General features: G+C 39.7%; 1 non-coding gene and 1 pseudogene across 1 annotated transcript; one reads left to right on the top strand and one right to left on the bottom strand.

Annotated features, from left to right (window-relative positions):
• LOC113963921 overlaps window positions 1-18,818 on the top strand; it is a 77,039-nt pseudogene extending 58,221 nt beyond the window's left edge.
• A 5,034-nt stretch (window positions 18,819-23,852) lies between these two features.
• LOC113964734 lies at window positions 23,853-23,957 on the bottom strand. The gene has a single exon (XR_003533277.1). It is a non-coding gene; the product is annotated as a U6 spliceosomal RNA (small nuclear RNA).
• Between the last annotated feature and the right edge of the window lie 3,401 nt (window positions 23,958-27,358).

The following is a 27,358-nucleotide window of genomic DNA, read 5'->3' as shown; positions in this document are numbered from 1 at the left end:
CAGCAACTTGTCCTGAGCAGTATCTGTGGTTCCCTCTGAGTTCCATTGCTTGTACTTCATAAAGTGGTAGCACTCAGTGAGGTTAAGAATGAAAAAATCCATTTCTCTGGGATTTTTAGGTTTTGTTTTCAATAGTTGATACTAAATTCTGCACTCAGCCACTTTGATTTGCAAGATATATTACTGCTCATTTCAACTCAGAAGGAAAGTGTGGTTCAGAGAGGCTAATTTTTCTATAAATTGGTGTTCTGGTCCCCTGAAACATGGATCTGTAATAAGGTGGTGTTCCAAATTTTCATTGCCTGCAGTCTGTTTCATATAACTGGGGATGGGTATGACGTGTTTTGGTGCACATATGACTATTCTTTTTAGGGATTCATTTAAATCCCAGTTTAGAAGAAGAAACTTGTCTCACAGCTGTGTAGGTGCCATGTATGAAGTGCATTGTCTTCTCAGCTCAGTTACTGTTATTCAGGTGGTCACTCACAAAACCAGCAGAGTAACTCACTTGAAAAAACAATCTTGTGTATGTCAGGAGGGAGGACAAAAATTAACAACATATGGAGAGAGTTACTTTTACCACAGAGATGAAAGGTACATTGGTAAAACAGGATGTGGGCAAATGTATGCTCCAGTTGTCTCTGTGGTTTGTGTAAGCCTGTGTCTGACCAGGAGACTCTGGCTTATGGTGTGTCCAGGTCATAGTCAGAATAATTAATGTTCAGGGTTTTTTCTGAAAATAGAAACTATAAAACAAGCTTGTAACTACAGCAGTTAATTGATTTCAATTGTAAGATTCTGGCCTACTAGAATTCCATAAAATTATTCTTGAATTTTGCAGAAAGTATCTTTATTTTTCATTTCACCCAGTGTCAGAAATAGTGGGTACATGTTTTTCAATTTTATACATATACATTTCCTGAAACTTTGCCTAGAACCTGAAAAGTGTTAGAAAATACTGGAAAAATCTGTATGTGATTTGTGAACTGTCTTTGAAAAGGCTGTCTTTCTAGCTGCTACCACTGCAAAAAAAACCTATTGCAATGATATGCATAAGCCTGAATTTCTCCAAAGTACTGAACTTTAAACTATTTGATATCATCCAGAATTCCAGAGGATTTCAGCTCAGATTAAAAATCTTTTTTTTTAATGTGAAAAGTCATGTGAATTGATAAATGAGTCTTATGATATCCTGTCTAGGATGAGCAAGTCATGCACAGGATAAGAGTTTATCACATATCTCACACAAAGCAAGGCAATGCTTGATAAGCAGTTTTATTGGGTAATTACATCTTTTTTTTACATTTGCAAATAAAGCAGATTGGTTTCCATCTTGAAGTAATTTACTAACACATTATAAACTCATCAAACACTAACATGGTACGGTATGCCTCATTTCCTGTTTACTAAATAATCTTCTGGCTGTCTGCTTTGTGTCTTTCAGGTTGAACCTGGAATTGTTCTCTGCCAGGGATGTCATGGAGACTGGTGTCAGAGTTCTTCACCTGAAGGAGAACATTGCCTCCTTGGCTTGACTTCATGCAAGTACAAGCCATGGTGGATCCCCAGAGGTTTGCAGTCCCAAGCCAGAACACGCAGAGGTGTTCCAAGGTACTATTAAAAGGCAAAAACGCTATCAAATTGATGTCATATGATGTTTCTGGCAGAATTTTTTTCTTTAAGCATCTGTTTGTGAAGATTATTTGGGAGGTATATGAAACTTGTTCCTACTTTCTTTAGCATGAACAGCAGGTGTCCTTTAAAGAAAGGACCAATGTCCTTTCTAGTACAAGGTTGCCTAGTGCATCAGGGGTTTATTGAAACAGCATCAATGAAATGATCTTATGGGAACTGTACAAAAAGGGAAAAATGCCCTTTAGAGCCTTAAAGGTTCACTGAAACAGTAATTTAAAAGGATTTGAATGCAGTTACTCATGACAATTTCCCATGCCAATTCAAAGCTGGCCTGCTCTTTCTTCACATTTTTTTCATTTTATTAGTGTATGCTTTTACAGGAAATGAGTTAACATAAATCATATCACAGACAAGATAAGCAACAAAGTCACTGGAAGTAACATGCTAGGGTAAACAAGAATTAGACTAAAGGAATTCTTGCCATATGGGGCACTCTCAAAAGGCATATAAAATCTCCTGATAAATGAAGTATTTATGGTACTATATTTCATATGACTACAAGAGTGGATTCATCCTTTCAGGAAGGTATATGAAGACTGTTCTTTTGAGTGGAGGGTCATGAGTGGGAGAGGCAGTGACTTCATTTCCACCTTGAGCATCCTGGAGGAAAGGAGAAGATGCATATGCAACTCCTACTCCATTGCAATTCACACAGCAAAAGCCCAATGAATTATGCTGCCAACAACAATAAAGCTGGCCATGTGTAATAAAAACACCTGTCTGGTTTTGTTTTGTAATATAATAATTTTCCATAATTTTCATAGTGTCTTTTATCCTGAATGGCTGGTACTTTACACCTTTTCTTGTACACAATTTGTTTTTTATCCACTTCTGTTTTAACGCCTTAACCACATGTCATTTGGGACCTACCTGTGAGCAAATAAGGATAAAAGTATTTTCTTCTATTGATCTGGATGGTGTAAAAAGCTATCTGTGCATCATCAGTGCAAATTTGGTTAGGACTTGTCTGCTTGCCTGCTTTATAAAAAGTTTCCAAGCATGAACTACTGGCAGCTGGTTCACACTAACTTACCTATTAACAAGGTGGTCAGCTGCTCTTTTGGACCATGGAGATGGGAAGATAGTGAATAAGAGTGAATATTTAATAAAAATTGTGCACTTGCTTCAGTGACAAGTGAAGCAGTTTGTATAAACCTTTTAGGAAGACAAATGAGAATTTTACAGTGGGAATTTTTTGGGTTGCAGTGGCCTGCAGGGGTAATGACATCAATAAGTGCAGTATTGTATACTTATTCCCTTACACAGTGATGCTATCATAAACATAATTAATACAAAATGTGCTAATGCACTCAACCCCAAATTCCTGAATGATAGTCTGCAGTGTGTACCAATCTGAAGATATTATAGAACATAAACTAGTGTGCTTTTTTAGTTCTCAGCTGTCCACGGCAATAAAACTAGAAAGCACACTAACAACTGATACAGCTAAAGTTTCTTTTAAATTCCATTTACAGTCTCATAATTTCCTTATTAATTCACCAAATCCCCTTGCAGTGAGTGTCCCAGGCTGCTGATGAGTGTGCTGAGCTCATGTAAAATGCCGTTGTGCTTTGTAATGCAGAGCAAAGTGGTGTGGAAGGAAGCAAAAAGGGGGAACAGAAGGCTGATCACTAGGACATCCAAAAGAGAGGTGCCTTTAGAGAAAAGCTGATGCTCCCTGACAATTCTGGCAGGCTTGTGGTTTGCTTAATCCTCAAAGCTCTTTTGTGATACATTCTGTTAGAGCCTTTTAAAAGAGATGAAGGAAGAAGTTTGTTTCCCTAACACTTTCAGCATAAATGAGTTGTTGCTTTGAATAAAACCAAGATAATATTTTAAATGGTTTTAAATGGTTTACAAAGAAGCAGCAAATGGCTTTTTTGGCTTGTTGGTTGCTCACTCCAGTGAAACCCATACAGAATAGGTGTCTGGGAGCAAGCATTGTGCTCTGGGGTATTCTGACAACACCTCTTGCCCCAGTGTGTGCTCAGTGGCTTGAGTACTTGCATGATGAGTTCTGAGTGCCTTCTCCCCAGCAGGGACCACAGGTGACTTTGCTGTTCTGCTGTTCTCACCAACACTGGGAAGGGAATGTTCTGCAGCCATCTTGTGAAACAAACCTCCAGAAATGTAATGTGTCATGGAATTAATGTATTCATAACTATAAGCAGTTAGGGTTTGGGTTTTCTGTCTTACTCATAAAATTGCAGATCTTGCCGCATGTAACTCTTAAGACCAAGATGACAAATGCTGTGAACTCCTTAAAAAGAAGGATGCTGTTCAACCTCTTACCCTATGGGATCCAATGAAATCCCATATAAAGATGACATGACTGCAGGCAGAACAACGATATGTTATTTTTCCATCTTGTACATCAATAATGTTAAAGTGAATGATATGTGGCTTGACTGGCTTATTTTAAAAAGGTAGCTTGGGGAATATGCAAAAAATAATTGCCATGATTTTTTTCTCGAGAGTTGCCTTGGACGTAATTATTGATTCTCGAGTGTTTGTGTGGTTTTTTTTGTTTTTGTTTGGTTTGGTTTTTTTCCTTTTTTTTCCCCTTCTTTTTCCTCTAATGCAAAAATGTTGTTATTAGGTTAGAAATAATGGGGCAACTAGCTAATGAAGGGAAAGAAGCAAACAATCTGCCAAGCTTGCATGAAGGCAGCAGCAGCTCATAATTTTTTGATACTGTTTCTCATTTATGTGTTTTTCTGTACCATTTTTTTGTCATGAAATAAGCATGGATGAAACACTGTAAATTTGGTCCAAATGTCAAAGTTATTCGGTACCTGCCCACACTTGGAAACTGTAGCAATGAGAGTTGCTGTACAAGGACAAAGTGCTGTTATGTTTTGTAACACATACGAATGAATGATTCTGACCCTTTGAAGAGAAAAGGTCAATGTCAGTTCTTACAAAAGCAAGGACTGTGGCCAAGTTGTTCCAACGTTGGCTGGAACTCGCATGAGCCTACAAATGCACCTTAGTGTTGGCCTGTAGCAAACACCCAGATATTCCAATTTTATTAAAGAAAACACAAACACTCGCCCCCCCTCGCCCCAATCTTCCAGATCTGCTTAGTGGGGCCAGATTTTTCTCCTGCTCTTTGTGATCTGGATGGTTACCCACTGGGGATCAAGATGAGATCACCAGACATGTTTTTCCATGGGTGACCTAAATCTGAAGCTGTTATCTTCCTGAGCTGAGCAAGCAGTAGAAACTAAAAACAAAAGCAACTACTAAAGAAAACTCCTTGGCTTTAAAACTGTTAAAGAGGAAGCAAACTGTAGTTGAGAAGCAAATTTCCAAAACAAAGATCTCCTTAGAGTAATACATTTGACACTTTGCCATAGGCAGAGCTCTGTGCATGTCTGGGAAACCCTCACAGAGCTCAATATGAGGAACGTGTGGCTGGTGAACTTGATGCTCGGCATTGATGGGGATGATTGACTTACTGTGTGCAGCACGGAGGGTTGAGGGACTGGCTGACCCCCTTCATTTCTCCCACAGTAGTGATGATACTTGCACATCAGAATAAAACAGGCTATTCTTTTTCACTGTAGCTGAAATGCCTCCCCTGTTGCCTCTCAGTGACTGCAGGAAGGAGCTGGGCTTCTATGAATGTGTTAGCCCGGAGCCCACTGAGAGCTATAAATGTCATGCCCTAAATGGCATGCCCTTCTGGCTAGGTGGAATTCATTCTTCAGAGTGACCTGAGGATAGGACCACTGCCTTCCTTCCCAGGATTTTTCTGCCAGAGAAACTGCATGAGGCTGTAAATGTGTATTGAGGAGTTGTTGGGAGGTCCCTTGGCTCTCTTCTGTCTTGACTGCCCTAGTCTGCAGCTCCAGATCCTCCTCCAGAGGGAAAAGATAGAGTTATGCTTCTGCCTAATTTCTGTGAGACCAAAATTGAAAAAACAGCTATTTTTATTATCATTTCCACATATGTTAAAATGTATTGGTGTAGGGCCATTGTGGGGCAATGAAGTGGTTCTTTGACATGATGAAGAGATTAGACATATCATCACTTGTGTTTTGCTGCTCCAACTTCTTTGCCAGAGGTTACTTTATAATGTAAACCACAATAAAACCAGAAGACACGGAGGATTTGAGGAGAGAGTCTGTAGGTAATGAATTTCTTTTCCCTGGCTGTGGACATGTTTGGGATATAACATGGAGGGTGATGGTACTCCATGGTCAGCAGCAATGCCTTTGCTGCCATAATGTGCATCCTCCCATCCATGATCCCTTCCCTCCACATGCGTGTGTAATGGATGGCAACATGTTCTCTATGTAGGTGCTTTTTTTCTGAGATGCTCTTTATCCCTTATTTTATGTAGGTTTCCGGCATATTTGTGACTGATGAATACCATGTCCTTCCCAGGGACTCTACTGGTGTTGGTTGCTTTTTTTGCCTTTACTTCCGTTTTGTCAAGGAAAATTAAGGAGCAGCTTTTCTGTATTGTGGTTAAATCCTCCTGGTATTCATTGAAGAAAAGCAGGTGGATGTTGATGTCTTGTTAGACTAGGACTCCTCCATATCCTTTGAGGAGAAATGGTGCAGAGAGTCAGAAGCTGGAGTGCTGCACAGCAACCTTAATTTCTGCCTTGAACACAGCTGTGAGACAATTTTCCTGGAGAAACTACTAGGTTGACAAATACAACTGAGTAGCCTGTTTGGGAATTTTACCATAAGAAATAAGCCATTTTGTTCACACCTGGAGTTCTCAGATCTGTACCCTACGTAGCTCTCCTGTTGTAAGGCTGAGGGCTGGATTCCCTGTGTTTGCCTCTGCACTCTTACCTACACAGCTGTTAGCCATTACTCTGCATTCTGTTTGTCTATCTTTGAGCTGAGGGAATTTTTTTTTTCTTGATTTAATTTGATTGGGATAAAGTAATTATGCAGAAACTGCAACATCTCTGATGGTAAGCAGACTGTAGAGACTATAACTGTCTAAGCAGAAATGGGTAAAACTTGGTTTTATGCTAGTTGTGTATGGGATGTGACATTTTTGGCATTGTGCCTGCATTTTTGTGTGTATTTTGTCACCTAGGAAACCCCATCTCTTCCCACCCATCAAGTTTACTGAAACTTCAGCATTTGTGGTTGATCAAAATTGTTACTTTGGGGCCAAAAAGAAATTTCAATAAAAATATTGTAGGTAAAGTTGTCAAAAATCCTTGTAGTTTACCATGTTTGTTTGAACTGTTTTATTAGGATTGGAACAGTTTGTCCAAAAAAGCTGTGGATGCCCCATCCCTGGAAGTGTTTAAGGCCAGGCTGGATGGGGCTTTGAGCAATTTGGTCTATGGAAGATGTCCGTGCCATTCTATGATTCTATGATTGCAGATTATTGATATGCTACGTGAGACTGTATTGACTATGTAATTGCCTTACTCAAATTAAGTATGTTTGATACAAATGAAGTGTTCATAGTGCTTAATTTGCATTTTCAGAACATAGTTGGGAATATAAGATCCTTTCAAGAAACAGAATATATCCAAAAGCTGTGGTCTTCATGTAGCTAATATGTTCCTAAAGGTTGGACTTGCAAAAACGCCTACTGACTGAAAACATGGCTTCCCATCCAAAGACATTTCAAAAGGTTTAATACCCTGGAAAACAGATTTTATCCATCTTAAAATAAAACCTAATTACTTCTGAAGATTTTGTTCTGAAAGGTAAGTTAAAGACTGCTCCTCTGTGTAATCACAGAAATGTGTTTTGTCAGTTTTCATTAAAAATGTCCAGCTGGCCTGAGCCAAGCTACACGGGCCTGCAGAGCACAGCATTGCTGCTGGGATGCTCCCAGCTACCCCAGCGGGACCCCATTGCTCACGTAGAGCTGGATGTGGAAACTGACTTCACTGAGGCTGGGAGCACTGGCAAGAACGCTGAGGGTTACATCTTTCCACTTCAGAAACTCAAGGGAGATATTAAACATCCGCTTGATCAGCAGCTAACTCCCTGATCCAATTCTTGCTCCAAGGATGTCATGTCTAATGGAGCTGAACTGCCAGAGAGCTGCACCTGAGAGAGGAGGATTTCTGCCTCAGGTTAGTCTCTGGTCTGGATCCAGAAGAACTGCCAGAGGAGGGAGCCAAACTACATTTCTGTTTGCAATATTTATTTTGCTGCTGTTCTTGCTGCACTGCTGCACTTTCTGTTTCCTTTGTGGTAGGAGGAAGCCAGGTACAGAACAGAGTGTGCTCATGAACCTTCTACTCGATGGTCCTGCTTTAATTTCCCTGCTTGTAAATTGGTATGGGAAGGGAGATACTCTGCTTTCAGAAGACATGGTAGAGCAGCTGTTCCCAGTAACAATAATGACACTATTGCTGAGACAAACATTTTCACAATGATGCATGGGAACGCTAAATCCAAACCACATTGTTTAGCTAATGCATGCTTTCACTCTGCTAAGGGGGAATGTCACATAACTGAAAGTAAATTGAAGAGATCAGAGTTTAGAAAATATGACAAAGTTGAAAACTTAAAGCTGTAATACACAGTAACATCCTTTAGCAGAAAAATCAGTGATTCAAAGTGGTGTGTGTATGTGTATTTTATGGCAGTTTATTAGGTATGACTCGCCTCTGGTCAGTCCAGTGAAGAGTACTTTCTGCCAAGCACTTCAGTGAAACTGAGCATAGCATATAGATCTCCTTTCCCACAGCACATATCAAGCATTGCAACATATCATAGATATGTCAGACTGTAGGTATGGTTTCTGGCATTTTTCTTTAATCTGCACTCCCAGTTGGGACTAATGAAACACTACTCTCAAGGCATGTGTGTGCACATGTGTGCGGAGAGTTCTCACACACTGGTTTAATAAGGTAATACTTTTATTTTCCTTAGCAAGAGAAGAGGTACTTGCCTTCAGTAGTGATGCAGTGCAACAGCTTAGGGAAAAGAAAGCTAAAGATGAATGGAGACCTGAAACATTTAATTAATAAAAGAATTACTGAGCTTAGTGATATCTACCTTAATATTGTGACAGCCTCGCTGTTGGCACTCTCAAAATAACTGATACGGATTTGAAAGATTTTTGGAGAGCCTTTTCCTTCTGGCACTGTCATGGAGAGATTGCTAAGTTTAGATCACAGGAATGCAAAGTTACTCAATCAAACATAGAAGTCTGCAAAGTTCATGCAATAAATGGAGATAAAGAAAATGAGCTTTTGTTTCTTACTAGAGGATCATGGTCAGCTTTCCCCCTTCCTCCTCCCCATGCCTTTGTTGTAAGTTCTGGGCAATGGTGATCAACCAGGTCTGATCAAAGCTAGAAGTGGTTTGATGGCTTCATCTGAACTCAACCAGCAAAGGAGAAAAAAGGGGAGGGGAAGCACGCTGGGGACTTGAAAACTTTTTTTAGGTGTGCAGACTAGGGAGCTGACTGCAATATCTGATGACAATATCGAAGTGCCTTTGTGATTACTTGATTTTCATATTAGAGGGTAGAGTCTGTCAGCACATTGTTTGCTTTCACTGTCTGGACTCCTGCTTTTGAAAAGCTGATCTAGTTAATTTCAATGATACACTATACAGTAATCTTGCCTATTAAAATAAATGGAATCCAGCACTTTCAACAAAAGCCCTTGACGTTATGATCCTCCCATGTATTGTCAGGATCCTGGGGCACTGCAGTTCATGAATAACACAGACGGAGGAAGGTTTATAGAGTCTGTGGCAGTGGTTTTATTTCATATCTGAAGTGCGAAAAGTTTATTCCAAAAAACAACATTATATGATACTTTTAAAATAAGTAGACCTGTTTGGCCTGACAAATAATTGTGCAGGTGCTGTAGGACTTCGTGATGGAGCCCTTTGGAGGGAAAACTGGAGTGTTGCAGTGGCTGTGTGCTAACACAAAAAGCCAAATTAAAAACGTATGCAGCCACGCTGCAGCATGTGGGTGGCTTTTAGGCAAGTGCAGAGTGTTGTTAAATGTTGAAATCAAATATAGTCATGGGGAAAATGGTGTGTGAATGGAAAGACTGATCACATACTTGTCCTGTCGCTTAAATGTGCGGTAGGCTCCTCTGAAATTGAAAGTCTGCCTAGTTGCAAGCCAGATTATAGGGAAATACAAATCTGATTTTAAGTCTTCATTCTTTTCTAAAGTCTAGCCTTTCTGTAGATTTGAAAACTAAGTTTGCATTTGCAATTTATTAACAGCTGCCTTTGCATTTTCATGTTAAGGCTGCAGACTTACTGTCTGCTCACTCACACTAATGTTGTTGCCCATAAAACCAGACAGCTGGCAACTTAAGTAATGAATAGTAACCTCAAAACATAGCTGTGAGGTGAAAGAAATCCCTGTTTTGTAGATTTGAAAACTGAGGTACAGAGATTAAATGTTTATTCAGTGTCCTTTGAAAGACTGTGGCATGGATAGAGTTTGATCTTTGCTCTGGAAAACCTCAGTCTAGTACTTGATAATGACCTTTATATCATCTTCTAGGTAAAATGCAAAAAATTCATGTAATGCTCCCTCTTCATCTGAGGAACAAAATATTAAGTAAACAGTAATGATTTAGGCTGCCTAACCTGAAACAACCCTGTAACCCTGACATTTTATTGTGTAAGATGAAGACTTGGTTGATTTGAAACAGTTCCTGATATGTGATGATCTAGTCCTTATCTACTCTCTAGCTCACCATATGCAGAATACTCTTTTTTACAAGTTAGAAAAAGGCACAATACTATTTGAGGCCAGGGAAATGACTGAGTTGGATATTGGCCAAAATATCAGACATAATCAGCTCATAATCAGCAGGTACCTTTGGTGGATTAATACAGGAGAAATAAGCCTAAAGCTTTCTAAAGTAAGCTAAAAATGATGCTTCAGGTTCTTTAATCCTCCCTCCATCCTCTGTCCTATTGTGTAGTTATTTTGTCCATTCAATTTAGGACAGTCCTGCCCTGAATGCTTTTGCCAGTCACATCGCCTTTTAATCTTCCTTCTGTTCATTTGCAGCTACTTTGGAGTTGCAGTTCCTTTTATGTCACTCACCCAATATTTAGAATTTATAGTTTCCTCAGATAACTGGCCATCTTGACAAGAAGAGTGATACAATCAGCTGTCAGATACTTTTCATTCCTGACTTCCATGCCACAACTGACATGTGGATATTGGGATAATAATGTGTTATCTTAATTAGGTGTATCTTCATGATACATGCTTTATAACAGATAGAGCATATGAAACTACTGCAATGCCTTGCCAGGGTATCTTTGAAATGAGATTCCCTACTTAAGAGTTTTCTTCCTTCTTAAATAAATAAAGAGTAAACGAACAATTGCAGAGTCCAAGTCTGAATCCTAGCACTTCCTGTTAAACCTCACAAAATAGTGCAAGAAACATGTTTGGTCTGCTTTCTAAGGCTTGATGATGTGATAGGAAGGATGTTGTATGTAACATCAAAGAATGATGTTGTTATACCTCTGAAGCATGACTTCTGGAAGTCCAAGTGAAATAATGTATGTTCATTTTTCTCCTGTATATGGCAGTTTTTAATAGTTTTGGATTCTTATCAGAAATGTTCCAATGATTTCCTTCATTGTGTTTGTGTGTGCTTTGACTAGCCAAATTTCTCTCACACTTCCCCAAGTTCTGTTAAGTGACTCCCTGCTGGGTTAAGTTAAGAGCCGTGCCAAGCAAATTGCAAGCTGCCAAAACCAGCCAACAAACCACTGGTGATGAGCAAATGTTTCTGCTCTTTCAGCTCATGGTGAATGTTACTGTTTTAATAATTCCAACATCATATTCAAGTGTAAAATGGTGAAGTCTGGACTACAGACAGACCTGAGCAGTGTTTTGGACTTGAGAATAGAGTCTGTCTGAGGGTCAGAGTGGATCATAACTTTCACACTTGCTGTCTATATATTCATGTTAGGATTAAAGTCTTGAGAGTATTCCTGGCCCAGCGATCATTCTTGAAATAGACTTCTTGGAGCTGTGCATCGTGATCTAGGGGCAGAATTTACATCTGTGTATTTATATCTCACTTAGAATGATTAGAGACCTTTTTGTGAAAGACCATAAAATGTGAACCTTTAGAGAGTCCTGCAGAACAAAGTGTGTAATGCACAAAAGATAATTCATAAGGCATGACTGGATTAATTTCTTCTCTATATCCTCTGCTGTAGTGGATATATTATGAGTATATTGTGTTTTCTTCCCTTTCCTCTTCCAAATATATCCTGAAGGGAATAGATCTCGCCTGGTGTAGCATGCCTATAACTATTCCTTTTAGTTTATTCTCATCATTGTCCTCAAACTCAAGTCCATTAATTGTTTAGCGACATGCCTGTATGTTGGCATGCACATGGGAAGAGGCTCAGGGCAAGTCAGTGACTTTCCCTGGAGGGGCGTTGTGAGCCCAGGACAAAGTATCTCCTCGGTGGAGTTTTCTCAGCAGGCAGCTCTGCTACAGTGTTGCACTCACCTTAGTAATCTGAAAGAGATTTTGTGAAAACCAAAGCCAGTCAGATATTAAATTGAGACAAATAAAGCTTCAATATTTAGGAAAGATACTGAATTCCTTCTTTGTCCCATGAACAGGATGTGCTTTAAAGGTAGGAGCAGGTGACAGATTCCTAGTATTTCTGGCTGTGCCACTAATTTCCTTCAGAACTGATGTTTTTCCACAAGTTATAATCACACTCAGGTCTTCACTTGTAAAATGATGATACCTATATCCTAGCCACAGGCATACTTATTTATAAAAATCCCAATGAAAACCTTAGATGACAGACCAAAGCCAAGTTTGCATTGGCAAAATGCAGATTTCGAGACTACATAGAGAAACAGCGGACTATTTCGGGAGAAAGGGAACTGTCTAAAATGCTAAATCGCAGGAGGTAGAAGTGATAGGATAGTTTCCTTCAGATATGTGTGTTCCAGATCTGTACTAAAATGCAGAGGAAGATTCTCACAGAATATCTTGTTTTTAAGTTGGAGAAAAGGTGAAGAAACAGGCACAAAATGTGAAACTGCAGTTTAAGGTAATAATGTAGTAATGTAATTGAAAACTAATGTTACCTCTTCATGTGTGAGAGGTCAATGGCATTTCATAAGGGGTTTGAACCTAGCTCTTCTGTATCCTGTCCCTGATCTTTTGGATCAGGCAGACATGTTGTCTGAGAATCATAGAATCATTAAAGTTGGAAAAGACCTTAGTGGAAGTCCTCTGCTGTGGAGTGCTAATAGCACCCTGAAGCAGACTAACCTCTCCTAGGAGACATTTATGTAAGAACTAGTAAATTCCTATAACAAGTTTTGGTTTGAACAAATCAATATTTTTGGATACAGAAATATTTTTTTGAAAAATTCGCAGGTTATACTTGCTGTTCCAGTCACAAAATCCACTTTTTATGTCAGTTATATTTTTCTGATGCCCTGAAAAGATTGTGTCTCTGCTCTCCTCTGAGTTCCTCAGGCACATCATTGCTCAGTGTGTTGCACAGCTCTGTATTACTGTAGTAGGTCCTAGTTGTAATAAGAGAATAGGGCTAACACGATGTTAAGTATGTTACAAACCAAAAAGATTTGTGGTGATCCCCAAGGTGTTTGTTATCAAAATATAATTTGAGAGTCTGGAAGTGGATCGTAAGGATGGAATGCGTGTGTATGTGTGTGAGTGTAGCAAGGAAATACTAAGATATAAATTTAAGGTAGATGAGTAGGAGGGGGAGAACCTTCAGGCCTGGCTTCAGTCCATTACCTGGAAGGTGTATGCCCTTCCACCCTGCCCCCCACCCACGTGGTGCTGTGACCCCACAAAGGAGCACTCACCAGACCATCAGGGAGAGACGGACGAAAGAGGAAGTTTATTGTGGTTAGGGGTTTATAAAGCTCTTGGGAGGGTCAAAGGAGACCATGCAAGGTAAGGGGTCTTACAAAACACCAATCAGGTAGGGAGTTAACAGCCAAATAAGGAAGGGGTTAACAAAAGACCAATGAGAGCACCTTAGGACATCTTCCCAGGACACTCCTGCCTGAGAGATAAGAAGTCTTACAGAGGGTGTCGGGAAAGAGCAGTGACTCTGCAAAAAGCCCTCTTAACACGTGTCTAAACAACATTAAAAACTTCTGATTCACCAGTCCATCTTTGGCAGGACTTTTTCCATAAATCCATTGCTACAATAAATGATAATTTAAGGTATATTGTTTGTCAGGTCTTTATATGTGCAATGCAGAAGGGTAGAACTTTAAAGAAAGGTTTGAAATGATATAATAATTGATAAAGATATCAATTTTCACATGACAGTCAGCAATAACATTAAATGTCTTAGTGAACTGTAGAGTGCAGTATTGTGAGAGAAGGTTTCACTCATAATTTAAAATAGAACATTAATTTTTTGCAGTCTTGTTTTAATGTAGATTTTGCTGAAGAAGGATGAGGGAAGGAACAACATTCTATCTGCCTTTATCCAGATAATTGTATTTGCTTACTACTGGTATTGTCTCCTTGGGTGCAAACTAGAGAGTGCATGAGCTGGTCCTGGCAAGCAGGTTGATCAAGGTCAGGAAGAACATGTAGGATAGGTGGTCTTTTAATCTAATTAGTATGGCCAGTCTTCGCGAATGAAGATTTTGGGAAAGGTCTTTTACCTTCTGAGCTCGCGCAATGGATTTTTTAGGTGAGACACAGCCTGCGCTGTACTGAGCCCACCCTTTAATCCTAAGATTCATCTGCCGGGGCCAAGCGAGCTTGGACAATGGCAGTGAGGTCCTCAGGACGTAGGTTTGTTTGGAGTGACCTCTTAGATGGATGGCCTTACAGGGCTGATGAGCTCCATCTGCCCAGGGGAGTATCCCTGACTGGGAATCGAACCCGGGCCACGGCAGTAAGAGCGCCGCATCCTAACCACTAGACCACCAGGGGTCCCCTTTAATCTAATTAGCCAAACCTAAATCAGAAAACACCTGTGTGAGGCTGCTATTGCTGATGAAAGTTTAGGAAAGTCAAATATGTGATCATCCCACTAATAATTTAGAATCAGAGAATATGTCAAGTTGGAAGGGACCCATAAGGATTATCAAGTCCAACTCCCTGTACCTCACAGGACCACCCAAAACTAAACCATATGGCTAAGAGCTGTCATGACTTCCCTTGGAAGCCTGTTCCAGTGGCCAACCATCCTCTCAGTGAAGAACCTTTTCCTAATGTCCAACCTGAACTTCTGATGCAGCTTCATTCCTTTTCCTCATGTCCTATCGCTGGTCATCAGAGGAGATCAGCACCTTCCTCTCTGCTACTCTTCTTGGGGAAGTTGTAAACTGTGATGGTGTCACCCCTCAGCCGTCTCTTTTCCAAGCTGAACTAACCAAGTGGGGTCAGCCACTCCTCCTACATCTTGTCCTTTTACTACATTGGTTGCACTCCCCTGGACACACTCTAACAGTTTGATGTCCTAATATCAGGAGCCCAAAACTACACACAGTACTTGTGGTGCCATCATATCTCTGATGCTAAAGCATTGTGTACTTTCTTTTTAAAATTCACCCATTATAATGAATGTGGTCATCTTCTCTACCCTTAGGTTAGAGCTGTGCATGCTGCTGGAGAATGAGCACATATTAGAAGGTGAGAGTCCTTCTCCTCCTCTCCTCCTCTCTCCAATGAGAAGGTAACCTGTTTTCTTTCAGTTCTTTCCTTTTCTAATAAGCATGCATGTTTGGATAATTTAGGATGAATACTCCATGAATGAAGAAATTACGTAATATATGTGGCTGAAATAAAGAAGTGATCAATTTAAATTTACAATTCAAATTTAAATTTAAATTTACAGGTACAACTTAAATTTAAGGATGACCAGAGACCTTTCAGGGACAGCTCTCATAAACTGTAATGCCACTCAGAGACTGGAAGTTGTGCAAGACTGCTGGCAAAGAATTACCTTGCTCAGATAGGCTGTTCCAATCTTCTCTTTCTCAACTTCTCTATGGATAGCAGAATTGTTATAATATTTAATTCACTATGGGATAGCACCTCTCTGAATGATGAGTGTTTATAAAAGCTTTCAAACTTGAAAAGCATGTAGCATTCTTCTCTTTGATACATGACCAAAGGACTTTTAGGAATAGTAAACATTAAGCGTGGTGGAAGAAAATCATGTGTTAATAAGGCAAGACTAGCAATGTAGTTTTGAGCAATTTATACAGACTGGAAAGTCATCATGTATTACTGAAACTTGGTCTGCACATGGGAATGTGGCTGGCATAATAATGTTAAGAAGGAGCATGGCAATTATGTACGATGAGGTGCCAGGACACTAATAGGTATTCCTATGGAAAATGGTTGAAGCTCAGCTGATGGCTGATACCAGTTTTGCTGCATTTTCCTGTCCTATGCTATCATATAATTATCATTTGGTGTGTGAATTTTAACAGCATGAAAAACCTCACCCCTAAGCCAATACAGCTTACAATGTCTTATAGAGATACAGTTACAGTAAGGGAAAAATGTATTTTTGTACCTAAAGAGTGTTATAATTTAAATTGCTAATTTAAGCCTTATTGGCAAAAGAATTTGTAAAGTTTGGACAAGCTGTGCCAGTGTAAGTCTGCTAGAAATCTTTTTGTTAGGAGCCAAACTGGGAAGCTTTTGAACCCTGGGTTCTAATATGCTGCACAGAAGGAAAGAGAAATGAGTTCTTGCCTGTTCCAGATAACAGTGGAGAAACTGCCCAATCTGTCGTGCCTAACCATGCTGCTGAATCGCTTCGCTACATATCCCCGGTATCAGCAACTCTTCATCAATCTGGTAAGACTGAAGCCAACTCTAAAAACAAACATTTCCTCCATGAACAATGTGTTTGTTATATTTTCTCATTTGTTTATGATGGCTGTGTCAGCTGCACTGATTTACATAAACACTGCCAATCCTCCGACGTTACATTCTCAGCAAAAGTAGCTGAGTACAAACAGCATTCCAAAGTTTTAATTCATATTGTATAAACATAACAGATGTTGATAAAATGAGCCAAAAAGAAAATACAACAAAGGAGACCATTTCAAGGGGGCTTTTGATTAAAATACATTCCAGATTGACAAAATGATACAATGTTAATGGAATAGATCATTTAAATGTCATTATTTGGCTCTTATAGTTCTATAAAGCAAATATAAAGCAACACTTTTGAGATTTAGACTCCATTACATTACAGTGCCTATACATCAAATTATAAATAAAACTAAATTTCTTTCCCCTTTCCTTTTTCTTTTTTTTTTTTTAATCCCTGGTATGACATTACCACATTTATTTCCTAAATACACTACTAAAATACTGGGTCCAAAAGCAATAATATTTTAGCATACTAAATAAGGCCTAAAATAAATATGTTATAAACAAAATAAATGTAGTTTTCTGCCTCAGTGAATTTCCAGTCACTGAAGCTGAGGTGGGGAGACACTGAGAAATCCAGGCTAGGGAGCCTAATTCAGATGGGTTTTATTTTAAAAGATATAAAATCTGCTCCTGTTTACTTATGTGTAAATAAGATAGGACTGAGTTCAAGATCCATCTGGTCAAAATCTCTTGCTTTGAGAATAGCTAGAAGGAGAGAAAAGTTACAAAACCCAATAATGCTCCTAATATCCATTATCTAGTTTGGATTAAGAGTTTCCTTTTAATAGATGGGAAAACTGAGGTGGAAAGAGGATGCATGATTTTCTGAAGTTCAGAAGGAGGTCATACATGGGAGTAGATGCCAGCTCAGCTGAGGCCCAGTCCAGTGCTTGTGCCATTGGGCCACGCAACTTTTTATTATGAAAAACTTGTGGAACCCAATGAGGTTTCATATCGATACCTAACTTTTTAGTATCTGATGTGATTCCTGAAGCACGAAGTTAAGTGTCCCTTTCAACAACTTGCTATTATCGCTCATGAAAGCTCTGTTTCTGATATCCACATAAATATCCATTGTGAAGTTCTTGGGCGTAACGATTTCCTGTGGCAGCAAAATTATATGCGGTATGGAAAGAGAAAATCTTTTTACTTTTGTGTTCCACCCTATGTCTTTGAATGTCTTGTCTGTCCTGTAAATGAAAGAGAGAGATGTGTCCTTCTACTCTCTGCATTTATTTATATTATTTTGTCAAGTCTTTGTTTCTGTTTTACTCTGTCTAGGGAAGCATACACTTGGGAAGCATAATACACCTTTTTTGATAGAACTGGCCAAGTCATAAGAAGGATACTGTGGAATTATGGAAAAAGTAAAAACTTACTGAATCACTATATACTCTATACAGACCAGCTTAGTTAACAATAAAATGGTCTTTAGCTTTGTTCCTATCAAGAAACCATTATAGCCCTCATGGTTTTCAGTGACCAGAGTTTAGTACCTCTTCTCCGAGCCATGTGATTGTTCGCTTTGTCCTCTTCCTTGCAGCCTGTTTCTATGTGAATTGATTTTTTATCAGCATTTACTGCGAAATATTATAGGATATCATAAATGGCTGTGTAATGAGATAGCAGCTATAAAAAAAATCTTGAGACTTAATAAACCTTGAGGTCACTGATTATTTCCAAGTAAAAACTTAGACCATATCAATGGACTTCAACTTTGCTTTTCTAGCCTGTGAAATTTGGGTACATTGCAGTCGTAATAGTTTATTTAGAGTGAACCTGGTGGTTTACCAAAAAAAGAAAGTGCTTTTTTACTATGGTATTTCCTGATGTTTTAGGCATAATTTGGGATGGGGAGCAGGGAGAGAAGAATCCGTGTTCTTATTGGCTCCTGTCCCTCAAGCCTGCTACTTGTCTCCTTGGCCTCCTTCCCCTGCCTCTCCTTCCCACCCCTGTGGCAGTGGGAGCGCTTGTATTTTGTCTTCTCTCTTTGCCTTACAGAAGTCATACATAAACAAATCTTCAATGTCAGTCCAAGCTCATTTCTTACTGCAGTGCAGCTATGTCATCTTTCATGCCCTGGGGCTGTGCCACCTCACTGTTGACCTGCAGAACTGAGTGGTTAGGGTGATCACCAGGAAGGACCTGACGTCTTTCCCACTGGAGGAGAGGCTGAGGCTCCAGCTGGTGCCACAGAGCCCTGATGCTGATGAACTGCCCCCAGATTCAAGGCCATGCATGCATTCTTAGCTTTGTCACTTCTTTTTGAGCTCATGTTCATCTTCAGGAAAAAATAATCAGAGCTTTTGCAGTTGATCCTTTCTGGAGAAGAGACGCTTAAAAGCTGTAGTATCTAAACATGTGGGATTGTAGCCCAGATTTGTGTATCTTCAGCTGCTCGGTGATTACAAAATTCATTAATTTAAATGCTTGCGAGACAAAATAAGATATCAAGTTTGTGGAAGATATATATAGAATCAGATGTGAAAGATGGATGTCAAGAATGCTTTTGTCATGCTCTGCCTATGCCACTCAAAGAAAAAATGTCATAACCATTAACAGCAGTTATGCTGGCAAAGCCTCTCAATGAACTCTAAATCTTCAGCCTCTGAGTATCTGCCTAATAAAAAGGAAAATGTTTTAGATTTCCTTCTATGCACTTTGTAATTGATGTTTAATTTTGTTCTGTTAAATAGCAGAGGGATTCCCACAGATCTGGATATTAAAATCAAACATGTATGAAGAAATCCACTACTATTAATGTTATAACGAATACCAAGGAAAACTAGTAACAATTTATTGGTTATACAAACTTGCCAAAATTCCTGAAAGTGAATTTCTGGTATTTGAATCATGCAACTCTGAGTCTCCTATAAATCAAAGATTTATAGTTGGATGTTCTTCTGTTTTCCCTTTTGGAACTTGTCTTTGTTATCAATAATGTTACTTTTGTAGTACCACAGAGAATGCACAGCACTTTAAAACTGAGGTGTCCAGTCAATGCATATAACTGGCAACCAAGTAACATATGAAGGTACATGAGACAGGGTCGTTAAATGGTCAGTTAAAATATGTGATATGCAGGGTGAGAAATGCTCTGCAAGTCATCCATTCAAGAGATATGGAGGTGGGTGTTTATTTAGATTATGTTACAGTTAGTAATCTTTTGTTCATTAGTACATTAGTAAGGTCATTGTTACTACTGAGCTATGCTTCACCTACTTGAAAAATGCAAAGTTTTTCTTGAAGGAATTAGGTTTTGTGTGCTAGCAGAACAAGAGATCTAATCTAGAAACCCCTAGAGATTTCCTCTTAAGTCAGTGAGAATATCTTCTCTTGATAACCAATTCTGAGTAACCTTGCCATGAATTTGCATTTTTGGTTCAAAGCCCATTGCTGATTTCCTTTTTCTTGATTTATTGAGTGTACAAAATATCACCTTTCTAAGACTTAAGTAATGTAATTTCTTTTTGCTTACAGTATCTGTGGCTAAATGACTCAATACAAACTGTAGTTGGGATGTACTTTGCGTAGTGTGAGAGCTTGAGACAGCCAGGATAACTCTAACTCGTTAAACAGCTTCAAACAGGTCACTTAAATGCTTGGCATATCATTTACTCTGCCTTGAAATTTGGAACAGGGATATGGATTCACCATACTTACTGTGAAGAGTACATGTGTGAAAGATGTTATAAGAATATATACTATTTAGAACAATAGTTTGTGCAGTCCAGTCGTAAAAATCAGTGCAGGTTTGGTTTTTTTCCCCCCCTGTTAGTACAAGTGTAATTTCTAAGCAAAAATTCACACAATTTACATGAAACTTCTCATAACTTTGTTGTGATCTGTGGGGGATGGCATGGTGCATTTTTCCATACATCATTATGTGGTTTCATTGCTAGATAAGGGGTTTTTTTGTTTGGTTTTTAATTTGTTTTTATGTGATGTATGTGTGTTTGTGAAGAAACACAAAACAGAATTCCACCTGGGAATGAAGTGGCTCCCTTATATTCTGGACTCCGGTGACAAACTCATCTCATCACAAACGATAATAGCATAATTCATATAGGAAAGTGAAAACAGATGAAATATGTAGGAAGCTTTTCATTAGTATGTCAGTCTCATGACTCTTATATAGAACAGGTCTCTAAGGAATGACAGTAACAAGTAGTCATATCATTTGGCTCTTCAGCACAAAGTATTTTTATTTTTCTTCTTGTCTGCTTATAGTGTATCATAAATGTTCTGCTATGTCTTCACATAATTTGAACTAAAGACCAGATAGAACAAAGACGCTATTTTTATATGAGATATCCTTTACCAATTTTCACAGTTTCTGAGCACAAATCTCTGTGACAAAGGACTTCACAACAAAAATCAAGTCTTTGGCATTATTTTTGGCTTTTGCTATGCATCTGTACCTCTTTCATCTCGTTCTCCTTTATGATGGTGTTTTCCTAATACTTCTTTCCCTCTTAAACTGAAATATGTCTTAAAACACAGGCAGACTGAACTTTAGATCTAGGTTCGAAGTACAGTCATGCAAAATCCCCCCCCCGTTCAATTAGGAAAAATGCTTTCACATTAGAAACATTAAAGCATCTGTGCATTACATATCCCTATGAATGAACATAAACTGTTGTGAGGAGTTTTTTGTGGCATGCAGCTTTAATATGTGGTTTTACATATATCCTGCAATGTCCATTATGTAACATTGCTTGTGTTTTTCCTATCATGTGATACTTATATACTTTAGAGTTAATTGCCCAATGTTTTTAAACTGCCTGGTTTATCATACTGGAGAACCTTTCAACATTTTGTTGTTTCACAATTGGTTCTTGCTTACATTTTTAAAATGAGATGTTGTCCTTTAATCACATTTATTTGCTGACCATGAACGAAAATACCTAAAGGAGGGAAGACAGATGAAGAAATTCTTAGTATCTGCTTTATATAAAAATGATGACTTTAAGGATTTGGTGACCAACATTGCTAAAGGTAGCAGTAATACGATACGGTCTATCATACCTCAAGTCTGAGATAGCCTTGAGCCAAAAAGCTAAATGCTAATGGAAATGTAACTAGCTGTGCTCTGCAAGAGTAGTGCCTGGAAAATCACTGGTGAGGAAGTGCTGCAAAATGTTACTGTTGTCTCTGCTGCCCCTTTTCACATAGCTTTAGCTAACAGAGCTGTCAGTGTACCTCTGGTGATCATGAAATCACTTAATGAAATGAAGTGTAACCAGCTCTCTACTAAACTAGTGCTTAATTAAGTGTGACCATCAAGTGATGGGAACCATAGTAGTATACAAGGGATTGCTTGTTCATTCCTGAAAGGCCTATTAAAGTAAGAGGAAATATGTGATCAGCACAGTTGTCTGAATGTCTAACAAGGTATGGCATGGGAATGCCAGCATCAGAGTTCAAACACATGAGGAGTTACTGCTGCTTACTTGAGGTACTGAACAAACAAGAATAATTTACACTATGTGATTGTAATCAATGCCTAACACACTTCTGAGGGGCCAAAGCAATGAAATCGTTGACTAACTTGCAGTATCTCATTAAACTGACAAATTTTGCTTGCCTGAGATCATAGATTCTATGTAAAGACTCAACATTCCGCCACTGATGCTACTCCTTACTCCATGCTAGCAGAGAAACTGTGAGGAATTACCAGCTTCTGCATATTTTCTTTTGAAGGGGTTACGGAAAAGAATTTATATTTTTGTGCAGTTTATATTTGCAAAGAGCTCTGTAGATGTGAAGTCCCACAGCTTCTGCTGTGGTGTTGCTATACCTGCCCTTCTTATCTATGGTGGAGCCAAGATGTGGATATGAAGTAGCCTACTGAGGACTGGAAAGTGATCTAAAAGTGATCTAAATGGCTGATCTAAAAGAACTTCAGACTCTTGACTTCTTTTCTTCTCAATATTAATCTCTTGTAAAGTAAACCCAAAAGCTAGCAGTAAGGGAAGGCATGGCAAGTTGTGTCCTCCTGCATTTTATCAGCTTTGCTATACAGGAGAGAAGTGTTTCTCGTGTGATAGGGCTGTCCCTGGAATACAGAGTAAAGCCACCCATGCAACAGGGAGGACTGTGAAGACTGCACCTGTGGAGGAGGCACTGTAGTCATGTGTAAGTGCTCTCTCTCGGTGAGAATGCAACCTGGAAGCCTCCCTGAGATAGACTGGGTGCAGCTGGTCAGCACGGCAAAGGATGGGACCACTGCTCAGTCACTGTACTGCACATGTGGAAGGTATGGCTCTCTGAAAGCATGAAAGGTAAAAAAATAAATAAACAAGACTTGGTATCTCTGGTAGGGGTGTGTATGTGTGTATATATAAGTAAGGAACCTAATGCTTTTTTAACTATCACTTGCAATTTAAAAGACAGGCTAAGCACTGGATGAGGACACACATTTCCTCTTAGGAAAATAAAAAGGGGGAGGAATCAAACTATGTCTCTCTTGAGCTTCATTACCCTATAGTCACCCAGACTACTACCTATACAAACCTTTTAATCCTTAGGTGGTAAGCAACAGGATAGGGATTAGTGTTGATGCAAGGTAGGGGTTGAGAGCAAGGCACAGAGGTAAAACAGATAGAATCAAGTGCCCAAGATAGCAGAGTCTTGTAGAACATACAAATAAGAAGTATTATTTATCTGATATGCCAACAAGAGTATAAAATATAAACATTGTTCACAAAAGTGACATGACATTTTTTAATCAGCCTGGGTGGGTTGTATGTCTGACAGTGATCTTTCTTGCACTTTGTCTTTAAGGTGAAGAACAACTAAAACCAACAGGTCTTTGAACCTAGAAAGCCAAGTTTCACAGAATCACAGAAGAATTTACATTAGATGGGTCCTCTGGAGGTCATCTAGTCCAGCCCCCTCCTCAGAGGAGGTCTAGCTAAACAGATTCCTCAGGGCCATGCCCAGTCAAGCCCTGTACACCTTCAAAGATGGAAAGTCCACATCCCCTACTCCAGTATTTGACCACCTTTATGGTAAAACATTTTTATTATACCTAATTAGAACTTCCCATGCTCCACCTTCCATCCATTGCCCATTATTGGGCACACACAAGAATAATCTGGCTCTGTCTGATCTGTAGCCTAAGGACAGGTAGTTTCACCAGTCCAGTCCCTTCTGAGCCTCCTCTTCTCCAAGCTGAATGGACTTCTCTCTCTAAGCATCTCCTCGTATGCCTGTGCTCCAGCCCCCTGACCAGTCTGGTGGCCTGCTGCTGGACTTGCTCCAGTATGTCAATATTTTTACTGTAATGTGGAGCCTTCTTGCTATCCCCAAACCACCTTGTGCAGAGTCACGCTAATCTTCTCTGTATCATTCAAATTTTAGCATATATGCTGCCAACAAGAACATGATTTCATTAGAGGATAAACCAGAACCATTAACTTTTTTAAAGGAAGATATTTGGAGACAGTGGAAATTTAAGGCTTTTAACCCATTTCTGCCTTCCCCACTATTAAGCAATGTGTCCTTATGTTCTGGCCTTTTTCTCAGCCCACAATTTTCCGTGGCTTCCTGCACTGTAAGGAAGTCTTCACAAACCCCTCTCAGCATCCTGAGAGAAGTATTTATATCAGCTTGGACTCTTGGTTGTGTATGTCTCCTCTGCCTCTCTCAGAGCTCTTCTTTCTGCATCTTTCTGCTCTTCTACTTCTTGTGCATTTCACCACTCTGTCAGACTTGTTCTGCACTCCAGAAACTTTTTCCCCGAAAAGTTGCTCAACTGCTCTTGGAAAAGCACAATTTCCTCCTCCTTCCAGAAGATGCCCCCTGACTGAGTGCAGCCACATTGTTTACTGCTGTCTCCTGAAAGAACATGAAGTCTATGCACAGAGTAACTCCAAACGAAGAAATTAAAATTTATACACTCAACATGTTAACAGAAACATCCACAACATTGTTATGAAAAGTAATTCATTAGGGTCTGGCCGTGATTTTGGAAATTATTCAGGGTGGTTTTATAACAGTTAAAAACTGTAAGGTGCTGTGTGTGAGGCTTTGGGGTTTGGACATATTTTTCCAGAACTCTTTACATTTGTCAGTGAGAACATACAGATCTTTTGACAGTAGGACTTGGGTGGGCTGATGGTTGCTAGATGCTGTAATAGGAGGTTGGCGGGACACAGAATGATAAACTTACTTGTCAACAGCCTCACTGGCTTTCTTAGGACAAACTGAGCTTTGTACCTCTGAATCTTGTTTCTCATGTAGTCCCCGGTAATTTTTCTGGTACGGGTTAATTGATTTTGTATTTGTTTGCTGCTGTTTTTATGTCTGCCCAACATGGAACCCTTCTCAGCCACAGAAGCTCATTTTGTATCTATTATTCCCTGCTTTGTTATGTTGCTTCCCTTAGCCAGAAAGAATTCTTCTTAAATTGTTTGCATGTTAGTGGCAACAGAGATGGAAGACCAAAGAAAATAAAGAAGAGATCCACAGTGAATGTTGAAAATGGGGTCCATCCAGTGTTGGGATGGAAAATAAGGCTGCAAGCACCCTTAGGGAGATCTCCAGTGGGGTGACCACAGCTTTGCAAGCCAGAAGAAGAGTTTAGAGAGCACCTCAAGAGGAAGAAGACCTATGGCTCCATCTGAATACCGTAAAGCCCTTTCTCTGAAAAGCAAGATACTGGCATAGATGGAGGCCAGGTCAAAGACCTCTGCAGGGCCATTTTGGCCTCTGTGTCTGCCTCTTCTTCCTGAGTCCAAATGATTGTGTAGGGTTGGTGCTCACATACCATCTCATGGAGTTGGGATATTGCTCAGATAGGTGCATGGACAAGGTTGCTAAAACTGTTCTTAGGTACTGTAAGCCAGATGCCTTAATATCCCATCAATTCATAGCTCCTTTGTGGCTCTCTCTTTGGTATTGCGAGCATTTGCTGTTTCTCTGTCATGCAGCACCTTTTTAGTTCCTATTAGTCATGTATTAGTTGCAAACCGATTGTATTGCTGTCCCCTCCCCCCCCCCCCCCCCCCCCCCCTCCCCTCCCCTCCCCTCTCCTCCCTTTTTGGGCATTATTTCTTCACCCTTGCTACTGACTGTTTTGCTTGACAATTCTTTTGTTTGCAGAAAGTCAGGACATTTTGCTTGCTTTACTTTCAGAGCCAGGATATTAGCATAGAAAATGAATTACTTTTGATCTCTCCTTGTTTTTCCCTGTTACAAAGTAATTTTTCCAGACTTCTGCAAAGCTTTGAGTGCATCTGTTTTTCCTTTTAGAACAGAGGGACCTGAATTTCCATTGCCTGGCATTGCAGGTGTGTGGTCAGAGTGGTTGCCTCCCCTGTGTATTCTACTTGTAATTACTACACAGATCCAGCCAAAGTGGACTTAGAATACATCTCCTTAAGGCTACCCAAGGCAAGCTCACAGCCTCCTGGGGGTGAGATGTACCTAAGTGAATTTCATCTATTTTATTAGACTTTTGTACACTTGAATGAAGTTGAGTGTAAAAGGTCTCTGCAGAAATAAACATAGCAGATCAGGGGCAAAGTGCAGTTTTCCCTGGTGATTTAGATATGTTAAGATTAGAGCTGGTATTTTGCAAAATGCTGTTTGAAGTTGTTAATTAGGTTTGCCTGAACAGACCAAAACAGACACAGCTAATTGGTTAAGATTATAGCTATGAGATTGTGACCATTATCACTGTGAAATGTCTCAGTGTATGTTCTTGTTCAGCTCTGTTCTTCCATTCTGTTTTGGAGGAGGCAGATAAAGCATGCACTGTATCACTGAGACAGTGAGGAATACTTTTGGAAGTATCATCCCTATCTCAAATCTGCCGTTATTAATGGGAGGTTTCTTTACTGAATACCTCTGTGTTCATTCTACTTGCATTTTTGACAGGAGGAGTGCTATCAGGTGACTTATCAACATTTTTTATGAATAAAGCTTAATAGGAAGCCTTTTCACAGCATGAGAGCATCCCTAGGTCCAAAATAATTTAATCAACTCTCACAATCCATGCAGTTACTGGCAAACCTGATTCCTTTTATGAATAATTTTACTTGGATCTTGTAAGAAAAATGTTCTTGTTAACAGTATGAGCAACAAATTTCCAGACAAAAACATGGAGGAGGGAGAGTATGGGGGGGCCTGTGACTTCATTGCACTTCACATGATAAGAGGGTTTACTTCAGGAGCTGGTGATGGGACGGAGACTTGAAAGGCCAGGCTACAGGAAATGGGGATGGTGAGTCAGGAAATGGCAGCCTTCCCTCCGAGTCATCCTTGAACCACTGCCCTGGTGTGTTCAGAATGGGAATTGGATTAGTAGAGATGCTGTTCCTTCAGAAGAGGTTTCAAACTTGTGTCATGACCATTTAATGTTGTTAAACATTACGTGCTGTTACTCCTTGAGAGCATGGATTTCAGATCCAGCATCTGCTCTGATCCCTAGCGTGGGTTGCTGCTGGTGCTCTGTAGCTGTCCCTCTCTGCACTGGTGGATGCTCCATGCCTCCCTCCTGGCCTGGCTCTCCATCCTATGAGCCCTGTTATGCACCTGCCTCATTTCTTGTTGAAGCCGCTGCATGGCTGGTGACCCAGAGGTGTCTTGTGTGGCTGCCAAACAGCTGTAATTTCCCATCATAAGCAAATTATTCTCTCTAACACTTGATCATCTAACACTAGGAGCAGAAGAGCTATCTGTTAGGGGGCCGATGGTAGTATTTGATGTTTGCAGGGGTGCTCACCATGAGGGCATGTGGGGCGACTTACCTCATCAATGAATATAAGTATCTAAAGGGCGTG

Source organism: Neopelma chrysocephalum, unplaced genomic scaffold (assembly GCF_003984885.1).
Source record: "Neopelma chrysocephalum unplaced genomic scaffold, ASM398488v2 Primary Assembly neopelma1_22, whole genome shotgun sequence".
NCBI classification, from domain to species: Eukaryota; Metazoa; Chordata; class Aves; order Passeriformes; family Pipridae; genus Neopelma; species Neopelma chrysocephalum.
The sequence above is the reverse complement of the archived record's forward strand: the minus strand, read 5'-3'. Positions and strand labels throughout refer to the sequence as shown.